The following is a 12,064-nucleotide window of genomic DNA, read 5'->3' on the forward strand; positions in this document are numbered from 1 at the left end:
TCAGTAGGGACGCATCTGTCACCAGTGTGTGCTCTGGTTGGGGAAAGGAGAGGGATCTGCCATTGACCCAATCACGATTCGTGAGCCACCACGGCAAGTGTCGTGCAGTGCCCAGCGAGATCTGGACATGATCGGACAGGTTGCCCTGATGCTGTGCCCACTGGAACTTCAGGTCCCACTGCAGAGCACGTATATGCCATCTGGCATGTTGTACCAGCAGGATGCAGTAGGCCATCAGGCCTAGGAGCCGGAGGGTCATCCTGACTGAAACCCGGGATAGAGGCTGAAAGATTGGAATCATAGCCTGAATATCCTGGACTTGCTGCTCGGGGGGAACCGAAACTGCGTTTCATCCAGAAACGCTCCGATGAAGGGGAGCTTCTGCGAGGGACTCGGGTGCGACTTGGGCACATTGATGGAGAACAAGTGCAGGACGTCGGCCGTAGTCTGAAGGTGGGTGACGACTGCCTGGGGCGAGCCCGCTTTCAACAACCAGTTGTCGAGGTAGGGGAAGACTGACACCCCTGACCTGCACTGGTAAGCTGCGACCACCGCCATCACTTTCGTTAACACCCGAGGGGCGCTGGTAAGGCCGAAAGGGAGCACGGCAAACTGAAAATGCTCCTGGCCTACCGTGAACCGCAGAGGGCTGGCAGGACGGGGATGTGAAAATGTGCGTCCTTCTAGTCCAACGCTACCATCCAGTCTCCAGGGTCGAGGGCAGTCAAGACCTGAGCCGGAGCCAACATCTTGAACTTCTCCTTCCGGAGGAAGCGATCGACGTCCCTGAGGTCCAAGATGAGGCGCAAGCCTCCTTTGTCCTTCATGGGTACCAGAAAGTAGTGGGAACAACCACCATATCCTACTTTGGCCCAGGAACGCACTCAATGGCCCCCTTCGCCAAGAGGGCCAGAACTTCCTGCAGGAAAAGCGCAAAGTGATCCCCCGACATGCAGTGGAATTCAGGTGGCATGGCCGGGGGGGGGGGGGGGGGGGGGGGGTAGATTCAAAGGGAGGGAGTAACCCCTCCTGACGAGTTGCAGCACCCACTTGTCGGAAGTGACAGAGCGCCAATGGAGAAGGTGATGACGAATCCTGCCACCCACCGGCGTGGTGTGCGAACTGAAGCTCAGACTTGGAAGGTTTCGAGGTTGACGTCGCATGGGCGGAGGTGGACTGACCCTCACGCTGGCCCCCGGAGCCACCCCGGTGGCCTCCATGCCCACGGGTGCGCTGAGTGTGGTTCTGTGCAGGCTTTTGGCTGAACGAACGGGCAGGGGCGCCTCTGCCATGGCCACGAAAGAAATGAAAGGTAGACGTGGCCAGGTGCGTGGTGGAAAGGCCCAAGGACTTGGCTATAGCTCGAGAGTCCTTAAAACGCTCCAGTGCAGTGTCGGCCTTATCACTAAACAGGCGAGTGCCTTCAAAAGGCATGTCCATGAGCGAGCCCTGGACATCCAGGGAGAACCTGGTAGATCTCAACAAGGCGTGGCAAAGAAGCGCCACAATTGTGGAGAATGCCCTACCGAGGGAGTCTGCGGTGTCCAAGCCACAAAGAATGGCAAACCTAGCTGCGTCCTTACCCTCAGCCACAGCCTGAGACAGCATAGACTGGAGGTCCTCTGGGCACTGAGGCAACACCTCAGCAACGGTATCCCACACCGCGTGGGAATAGTGCCCCAAAAGGCAATGCAGCGTTCACCGACCGCAGCCCTAAGCTGGCTGGCGAGAACAACCGCCTACCAAACTGTTCCAACTTCTTAGAGTACTTATCCAGAGGAGCAGTGGGAAAAGCCCTCTGGGACGTCGAAGCTTCAATGACTAAACTCTCCCGTGTGGGATGAGTAGTCATAAAGGCAGGGTCAACCGGCGCCGGGCGATGATGCCTGGCGGGATTTTTATCCACAGGAGCCCACCTCCCCCCCAAGGCCGGCCACGACCAAGTGCCCAAGAAGACTTCAGTGAGAGCATTGTTAAAGGGCAGCAGTGGCTCCGATGAGGTGGATGCCGACTGGATCACCTCAGTGAGGAGATTAGTCGTAAGGGTCACTGTGGGGAGATCGAGGTTAAGGACCTCCGCTGCCTGACAGAGCACCACCATCTATGACACAACATAAGGACTAAGGATTACATATGTTACATAAAAAAAACATATAGAAAAAATTGCAAATGTACAAGATGTAGAGTCACACAAGGAAGAGATACAAACAGAAAGAAGAGATACGAATGGAAATACTCTAAGAGTCACATAGGAATGGTAGGGAGTACAAGGGTCGACTGCATATACTAGTGATTAGAGTTATCTTTATAGATACAGAAAAGCAGAATTCCACTAAATGGGGTCGGAGGGGGGATGCAGTCACAGCACCAAGGGAGGGTGGGAGGGATACAAGGGTATGGAGAAAAGGCAAATCAGAAAAGGGAAGAAACATTTGAGGATCGTCAAGGGGGAAAATGGTTAAAGGACGAGGGGATGGACTAGATGGTGGGTCAGAGTCCAGAGAAAAGCGGCCGAGATCAGCAGCAAAATGGCGGCCAGGACAAAAGAAAAAGTAAAGAAATCCAGGAGAGTCCGTGGCGTAGTTTCTTTCATTCGAATGTGGCTGCAGGGCTGCTGCCTGCATCTGGTGTTTTCACGGCCCCGCTGCTTTGTTTTGCGGAGAGGGGTGTGTGCCCAGAGTGCCGCTCCGCACCAGCCCTCTCTGCTGGCCCAGAATTGCGGGGGCTGCCGCAGACGTGGGGCTTTGCTAGCGCTGGTTGCTGAGGCAGATCGTGCAGATCTGCTTGGGTTGCGAGTTTTCACCCTCCTGGGCCGGGCTGCTGCCCTGCTGGTGGTGCTGTTGGTGGTGGTGGTAGAAGGTGGTGGTGTGGCACAGCTGCCCGTTGCCGACCAGCACCGTTGCCCAGGTGGAAGATGTAGCTGGAGGCGCGTCTCGATCTTGGAGAGCTTGCGGTCGGCGGGTGCGGTGGGGATGAGGGTGCGCAGGGTGGTGAAGGCCGCGTTGACGCTGTTGGTACGGTCGCGCTCCAGCACGTTGGCCGTGTTGGCCGTCTTTTATACACTTAAACTGATCACAGCAATTCCCGGGGATCCCTGTCCCATTTTCAATCATGCTCCATGGCAGCAAGGAAGTCTTACATTTGTGCGGGATTCTCCGACAGACCCGGGTAGGCTGCAGGACTCCCAGGCTCCAAAGGAGCCGCAGGGGCGGAGCCCCGTCCCCCTCGTGCGCATCCGAAGACTGACGGGGGGACGTCGAAGAGCGAACACGCTTCTTAGACTTCTTTTTGTGTCGTCTCTTACCCGAATTAGAGGGTGAAGACTTGGATCCTGAGGAGCGGTGATGACGGGTACGCGAGTGGTCACGGGAACGACCCCTGGACCTCGAGCTGCACGGGGACGAGTGCCAAACTTCAAGCAACTTCCAGCGATGCTCCCTCAAGGCCTTCAGGGCCATAGCCCTAAAGTCCAGACAGGACTGGGAGTCATGGTCATGCATCAGGCAGTAGAGACAGACGTCGCAAGGGTCCTCCACCAACATATTGCGATGGCAGGTCCTGCAAGACTTAAAACCAGGCCTCCCCACTCGCACCAAAGAAAACCAACACAAGACAAAAAGTCTCCAAAAGATATTCAAAAAATGACTGAGGTACATGCTCTAACCGGATCTGCGCTTACTGGCGGGGAAAAAGAAAGAACTGACTTCAGCGCACATGGTGGCGCCTACGTAGTCTCCATGACGTCATCTTGGCGCATACGACGCCGGAGACGAGCGCGGACCCGCACAACACCACCTACTGAAGTGCAGGGGTACTGCTAGCAAAACTTTTCGGACCCAGTGTGACGCCTGCGGATATTCTAAGGTAAGGAATATATCACTAACGTGTCTCTTTCAGATATGCCTCTTTTTGTATGGTCACCCTCAAAGTTTTAGACTGATGCTGCTGGTTTCTCTACTATGATCTACTCTGAAAGAGCACAGAGGCCTGCTAACCATACGTCAGTGCCAGTATCCTGTCCTTAGTGTATATACAGGATTGGCTTACACTCAATTGGAACAAACTAGCTTACATGCAAGTCCCTAGCATATGGTGCCCAGGGCCTGCAAGTTCTCCAGGGATTGAAGCACTGGTTGTGCAACCCTGGGAGTGACATATCAAAAATGGCTCCTGGTCTGCCGCAGCAGACTGGAAGGGCAGTTTTAAACTGCTAACTCGACTTTGCCATTTAAACTAATAGCAAAGTGAAGTCCTCTCTTCTTAATTTATATAAGTCAAACCTAAGCTAGGGCTATCGAGCCCTAAGACAGGGTCATGTGTAGTAAGAAGCTGAACATGTATTTTCACATGTTCCCACAGTAAAAATCTGCAATTGTAGTTTTTACTGTAGTAAAGGCTAGTAGCCGCATTGGCGATTTCAAAATTACAAGCTGACACCTCAGTGTTGCTAACCTCTGACTGGGGCTACTGAAGTTGATTCTATAAGGTATCAAACAACTCATTGAATTAAGCCTAATTTGGTTCAAACGAAAAATGTTCTATAGGATTGCAGCATTTCGCCCTCTCTGCAAACCATGCTGTCCAGACAGTAGTGCTTCATGAACGTATGGTGATTCCCATGTACCCACTTGACAGGTGTCTAGAATAGGAACTACACATGCCAGAACATGAACTCCACTCGTAAAAGCTTTGGTCCTGGTGGAATGACCTTGCAGTCCTTCCAGAGGCTCCTTTTTGCTCAATGCGTAGCAGATCAAACTGCAGAGTATAATCCAGCAGGAGATGGCCCTCTTATGCAGGGTCCTGCCTTTTTCATTCCAGTGAACACCACCAGGTAGCGGATTGTTCACATGGTATTTTTTGGTGCGATCAAAGTCAAATCTCAGGGCTCTTTTGGGGTCTAAGCACTGGAGTCTCTCCTCCTCCTTAGAGGGTGGAGGCAGAGCATAGTTACTGGCAGGGTCATGGTTTGACCTAGATGACATGGCATCACAAGGTTTGTGGAGGATGCTCGCATCCCCAGAACCAGTTTATCTGGAAAAATGGTAGAGTTTGGCTGATTGACATAGACAGCCTGCAGCAAACTCACTCGCTGCACCAATGTTATGACGATGAGGTACACTGTTTTGAGGGAAGAAGCCGCAAATGGAAGGGACTCAAAAGAAGTGCACATCAAATATGTGAGGACCATGTTAAGATCCCAGTGTGGCACGACAAAAAGAGAGGAAGGAAACAAGTGATGTAGGCCTTTCAAAAATGCATCCCAGGGGATTTAAATAATAAGGGTTGGTCCAGAAGCTGTAAAAAGGCTGAAAGAGTCCAAAGGAAAGCCTGGCCAGGCTTGAGCCAAAACAAAGAAAGTAAATTTGTCATGTGCCGTACCAAACCCCAAATCTGTTCCAACAATAGGCGTATACATTTTTGTTGAGGATTGTCTTGCTACCAAGATGACATCAACCAAGATGACATCAACCACCTCTGGAAGATGGTAAACATGTTCAACTGTCGTCACTCAATCTCCATGCATTAAGGTGGGGGTTGCAAAGGCCAGAGTGCAAAACCATGCCCTGTGCTGCAAAAGGGGCAGCCTGGACAGAGGACAGATGCTCAATGCCAGGAGCTCCTGATGTATGAGCTACTTACCTTCCGTAATGGCGTATCTGGTAGAAACGATTCTAGCCACAGATTCCTTCAGGTAGAATTATCCCCAGGCTATAGACTGGATCCAGAAACTTTTTTGCCACAGCATCCCTGCGCGCCGCGGGCGGGGCGACACCACCGACTCCGCCCAGGCATCGTCTGCGTTCAAGACGTCAGCAAGGTCACATAAGACCCACCCCAGGGCGCCCACGTCAGTTTTCTTCAGACAACTTTTCCGCACCACAACGCGGAAACACCAGATAAAAAACTGTGGAAGCATTGGAACAGTGTGCGAAAAGCAGAAAATTTGGAAATAAACAGTGACTAACACCACCACCCACAGTAGTGTCAACACTGCTGAACCCAAGGCAGGGAAAGAAGAAGAAACAAGCAGAGCCCTGCGCACCACCCTGCCAGGACATAGACAGCCTCCCACCCCTGTGCCCCGGAGGCACGAAACATGCGTACGGTCATGGTATACGTAGGAAACCCACCACCCCCATCCTGAGCAACTAAGGGGACCAGTCCCAAGACAGACTGACAACAAACCTCCAAGCCACCCCAACGTAAAGGGCAACCACCCATAAGGGACAAGTGCAGATGACCCTTAACCAGAGGATAGCAATGGAAGGAAGAAAGGGGAGGGAGGACAGGGATAGAAAGCAATCCCCCCCCCCCCCCCCCCCCCCCCCAAACCTGGAGTAGCCAGAGCAGCAGGGCACCAGACCCCATCCTCCAAAGAACCAAAGGAGGAATGAACCGCCCCAGACGAAGCCACCCGTCAAGAACAAAGAAGGCACTCACAGGATACACAGCCCCCTACCAGGAGGCGAGTACCGAAGACCAACCCAATGGTCCTCGCAGAATAGGGGAGGAATGGCGGGTCATGAAGGAATCTGCGTCTCTACCGGATACATCGTTACTGAAGGCAAGTAACTCTTACATCTGATAGAGACTACTAGCTGCAGATTCCTTCACGTAGAATAAATACCCTAGCAATACCCCCTGGAAAGAAGGGCCTGCGAAAGGACCCCACCAGCCAATACAGAACAGAGGGCCCCACAGGGAACCAGATCCGTGGACCAGGTATAACCTCGCCCTGCCAGGCAAAGGGAACCCCCCCAAGCAGACCACCAACGACCCCAAAAGGATGTAGGAGGGAGAAGAAGACTGAAGGGGAAACAAGGGCAAAATCAGGAAGGCCGAAGCACCCCACTGCCCCACAATGCAACACAGCTTCCGCCCAACGTCAAGAGCGAAAGAGAGGAAGAAGAAGAAGAAGCCTAGAAGACCCAAGAAAGCGAACCCACTCCAGCTGGAGAACATCCTGCCAGCCAGAACAGCACTGCCAGTCAAAGCCGCCAGAAGCAAGAAAAACAGCCCGAGGCCCCAGGATGCCGAGCAGGCGGCGCCTGGCAAGGGAGAACATAGGATCATCCCAAACCTCAGGGCAGGAGCAGGGAGAGGAGGAGATGCTCGGGCACATCATCACGAGTGGCCGCGCACAGGACCTCAAGGAGCAAAAGCAACCTACATAAACATAAGGAACAGGCACCTGAAGGCAACCCAAACCCTCTAGCAGAGCGCAAGCCATATGACAACTACCACTACCCCACCTGGGGTACGATAAGTCCCAAAATATGGGTACCTTCTTTGAAAGAACTTCCGCAGAGGAAAACAAAAGAGCCACAGGGAAAAAAACACCCAAGCGAAAGGCTTGACAACCAGCCCAAGCAAAGTAGAAGGCCTAATCTCAAGGTCAAGTCTGCGCAACAATTCTAGCAGCACACACACATTATCAACAAAGGAGGCCGTCCAGCAGCAAACAATGCCAAAGCCCCAAGGAAGGACGTAAATGGCCAGAAAACACACTGCACAGCCAGAACAATGCCTAAGAAGACCCAGAATCAACCAGACTCAGGAGTTAGAGGAGGGGACGGAAGAGGAGGAGGGTAAGGCGGAGGAGGAGGACGGAGCCCCGCCAAGAGCTTCTGGATGGCGGAGTCGGCCAGGGCATGGAACAACAGGCCGCCATCAAACGGAAGGTCGATGAGTCGCTCCCGAATACTCTCAGGGAATACTCCATCCCGAAGCCAAGCATAGTGACGGAGAGCGACCGAGGAAGCCATGGCCTGGCCCAGCACCACTGAGATGTCCAGAGCGGAGCGGAAAATAAACGCTGCAAGCTCCCGGCTATCCAATGCATGATGCTGTAAATCCACCTGACTACACTCCTGGGACGCTGCGGATCCCAGAGGGTCAGCAGAGGCACACAAACAGGAGGAGGCCCTAGCCAGCACACACAAGGTGTTAAGGGCCCGCAGGGCAGCGCTGGTCGAGGCTAACATGTTGCGCCCCCAAGCGTCCAGCCAGCGGGCCTCTCAGGACGGCGGAGTCAACAGCTGCGGCAGGGAGGGAAAAGCAGTCCGCAAAAAAGGACTGGAGGCAGAGGGATGGAGGCAGAGGGATGAAGGGAAAGGCATGCCGGGTCGCGCGGTGCTGATGTTGAGGCACCGGGTCCCCTGATGCAGGACGCCTCCAAGCCCTCGTCAAGGCAGAGAGGAGGGAACCTTCAAAGGAAAGTAAGATTTCTCTCCCACCAGAGCCCTGGTGGAGCACCTCCAATAGATGGTCCGCCGGAAAGTGAGCCACCCATTCGCAGGATGTCCACAGCTGTAGGCACCGCGTGAGCGAAGCCCGTACCAATCTCCGTAGGGCCCCGCGGTGGAGAAAGAAGCTCCTCCGTGGGCGACGGCTGCAAACTAAGGCGGCCGTTTCCGAGGCCAAGCGGGACGAGCAAGTGACAGACCTGGAAGTCAGAAGGAGCAGAGGAATGAGGGACCTGCCGCTCTTCCGACGAACCCCTCTGCTTCAGGAAGGGCGGGGAGCCACCACACGGCGACCAGTCTCTGGGGAGGATGACACCTTTACACAGCCTGCCTCTGGAGAAGGACGTCTGAAGAAGAATTTGTGGTAGGACCCCTGCGATGAGCCGTACAATCAGCCGCCTGAGGCAGGTTGCCGGCACCATCCCGCGTCGCCAGACAAGGTACTTCCAAGTCACCCAGTGTCGGAGACTGGAGTGGAGACCGGAGTGGATCTGGAGTCGAACCGGCCCCGGGGCGGTGCTCGAACGGCGCTGACCTGACCCCCGATGAGGCAGTCACCTGCGTGGGGGAACAAGACAGGCCTGGACAGGGACACAAAGCCCTCCGCCAGCTGCAGCCCAGAATGAGGCGGAGATTGCTCAGCAACCCACGTGGCGGTGCCAAGGATGATTCAACCTCTGACTAGTCCTCCGACGAGGCAGCCGGCCGCGGGGAGGGACGAGAGGGGCCCGGGGAGGGACGAGGGGTTCTCACCCGGCCTCGACCCGGAGCAGGATAAGGAGGGTCCACCGAACCCTGTGGCTCCGCATGGTCCAGCTGCTGCCGGCGCCGTAATGGCGTCACCTCTGCCTTAGACAGGACCACCTTGTCACAGGACCGAGAGGGGCTCGAGGATGTGACCCGAGCCCCGGCGACCCCCCGTGACACCACAGGGACTCCCGCAGGGGTTTGCGGTGAGGCAGAGGCGCTGTGGCCTGAAGGAGGTGCCCCAGAGGAGCCGCACCCCAACAGTACCACATCCTCCAAGCCTGGATCCGAACAAGGCGGCGCCGCGGAGGACCCTACGCAAGGCGAGGGGTCCACCGACGCCCCAGGAGGGGAAGGAGGAGGAGACACCAGTGAGGCCTGCAAAGCCTCTGCCTATGTCTCCACTTGGACTCTCGACACCCCAACACCGGGAAACGGTGGATAGGACGACACGCGGGGCCGCATCACCCGCGGAGGGTTCACGTCCCTGGCAGGCCGGACACCAGCCACCTGGGGCAAACTGCAACACTTACCCACTGGGGAACGACGCTCACGTGACATCGGAGAAGAGCGAGGACAACAACCACATCCGAAGCAGACCGAGGGGAGGACGTCGACCTGGAGAGATGCGGCGAGAGAATTTTCATCTGGCGCTCGCGCCGCGACTTCGGCTTCAACTATTGACAGGCCTCACAGTCAGTGGTGCCGTGATCCTCCCCCAAACACCACATTCAAATGAGGTGTGGGTCTGTCACCGACATAAGACGCCCACAAAACATACAAGTTTTGAAGCCCGAAGGCATTCGCACACTGTTCCACCAAAAAGAAATGAAAGAAAAAGGGGACCCTAAACAGGCCCGAGCAAGAACCAGATCCGCATTGCACGCAGAAAAGGAAAAAACTGACGTGGGCACACCGGGGCAGGTATTATGTGACCTTGCTGCCTCTAATTTGAAAGGAAATTTGTTGCTGCTGAGGTCCCTATTGGCACCTCTTCTGGCAACCCTGTCAAAAGCCTCAAAGGGCGAGTGGTGTGGAGAAACTGACATGCAGGTGGAGCTAGGCCTAAGGGGCAGGCTGTGGCCTTGCTCTCTGAAGCATTCTAAGGCTTTTGCCCCAAACAGGAGAGAACTGTGAATGACACTTGTGAACCGTGAATTACACTTCAGAGAACCCTGTGGAGCTTAACCAGGCGTGGCGAGTTAATACCACACTGGTACCGACTGTCTTACCAAGTTGGTTGTGTCCAAGAAGAGTTGCTGCAATGTGACTTTGATGTAATCCAAAACAGGTGGCAAAACCTCTGCCACTTTGTCTCACAGTGCGTGGCAATACCTGCCCAGGAGAAAATAGATGTTCACTGGTCTTACAGCAAAGCCGGTGAATGAAAACATGAGTTTTGATGACTGGTGGGCAAGATCCTGTTGCCCAGGTGCCTACCAGCACATCAGTAAATGCCTTTCTGAAGGGCAGAAAAGACAACACAGACTTTGTGCTGTGTTGAGGACTTCAGTGAGCACATTAGGTTTGACCTCTGTAGCTGGCAGGATGAGCTGTAAGACTTCCATTGTCTTCCTAATCACTTTTGCGAATGAGGTGGCGTCCTCAGTTGCCTTATCCAGGTTGAGATAATGTCTGGAGAGGTATCTAGACCACTGGCGACCTGAAGGTCTTCAAAAATGTCCCCATCATAAGTATCACCCTGATCATTATCATTAGCACATGGTGTATAGTCTGGGTCCGTGTGGTGTCCCAGTAAGAGACGTATTTCAGAGTCCCATGAAACTATTGGACCTGTGTTCAATGTTGTGACATCGGGCCTGGTGTCAGGATGTTTCTTGGGCGGGTCAGCCTCTGAGAAGTTAATGTCGTAGCCAGTTGTGTAGACTAATATGAACGAGGGATCAGTGTCAGGTCAAGCACAAGTTGAGGGTTTATGCCAGTGATTAATCCACCGGTGGGAACCTGACCGGCCTCCATCTTGGGGTATGAAGCTGCACCGGAGGGACCCGGTGAGGCACCAAAAAAGGGTTTTCTGCGGTGAAGCGAAGATCGGGGAGCTGTTATAGTGTCGCTGTCCATGGTGGATCAGACCTGGTCTGGACCGGTCCAGGCCAGGTCTGATCCACCAAAGTCAGTCTCTGCGCAAACACTTCCCCCGGGGGAAGTGTTCGCACAGAGACAGACTTTGCGTCCTGGTAGGGCAAGGGTGGTTGTGCAACTCAGAGTGGTTTGAGAAGTGGGAAGAAGGGGACTCTTGCTCGGATTTTCTTTTAGGTTTATAGGGATTTCCTAGTCTCACCTGAGCTTCATGACCATGAATACCGGTCACAGGAACACGATGAAAGCGAGGCCGCATCTGCACTTGTATCTTCAACCGCGACCTTATCTTTAACATGTCAAGTTTGACGACAGCAAGTTAGACTTCTTGAGCCCAAATGGCCTTCTAATTCATTTTAACAGAACAGTCGAACAACTTCAGGTCATGTTTGGTGCAGAGGCACCAGAAACGGTACTTGTGGGTGTCCGTGTCTGACATTTGTCGATTACAGGCATGGCATGGCTTAAACTCGGTTGGTTGAAAAGGGTTTTATGATGCACACTGGAAAGTTTTAACAGGATTTGGAGACTTCGGATCCAAGTCAGCAGGGGCAGAAAGAGTAAATTATGTCAGCATGTGGATGTGGCACATTTAAGGAGGGCCAGCCGCCACATACAGGATGGGCGGATTATTTAGAAAGCTGCATGATACCACCTACATATACTAAAAGTAATTGCACAAAAAGTTTCCGGATCAATCGGACACCTGGGGATATTCATAAGATGAGGAATCTGAAATTGCAGTAAGACTGTCACTAGAGAGAGAATGTATCAATAAAGAAGCTATTTAAGTTACATGAGTAACCATGGGATGACTGGGTGAAAGTTTGAGCAGGTGATATTGAGAGCAACAAAGGATTTAACAAGGAAGTCTCTATTTGCTAAAAAAAATATTGTTTTTGTTCACCCTGCAAGGAGGTTAATCTTTGGCTTCCCAGTCTTGTATGCACTGAGCCTCTGCTCTGCAG

General features: G+C 53.7%; 1 protein-coding gene across 2 annotated transcripts in view; it reads right to left on the reverse strand.

Annotated features, from left to right (window-relative positions):
- Positions 1–12,064, reverse strand: part of TPR (translocated promoter region, nuclear basket protein) — a 684,526-nt gene that overhangs the window by 12,630 nt on the left and 659,832 nt on the right. The gene's annotated exons all lie outside the window — the stretch shown is intronic.

The sequence above is a fragment of the Lissotriton vulgaris genome, chromosome 1_1 (assembly GCF_964263255.1).
Source record: "Lissotriton vulgaris chromosome 1_1, aLisVul1.2, whole genome shotgun sequence".
NCBI lineage: Eukaryota > Metazoa > Chordata > Amphibia > Caudata > Salamandridae > Lissotriton > Lissotriton vulgaris.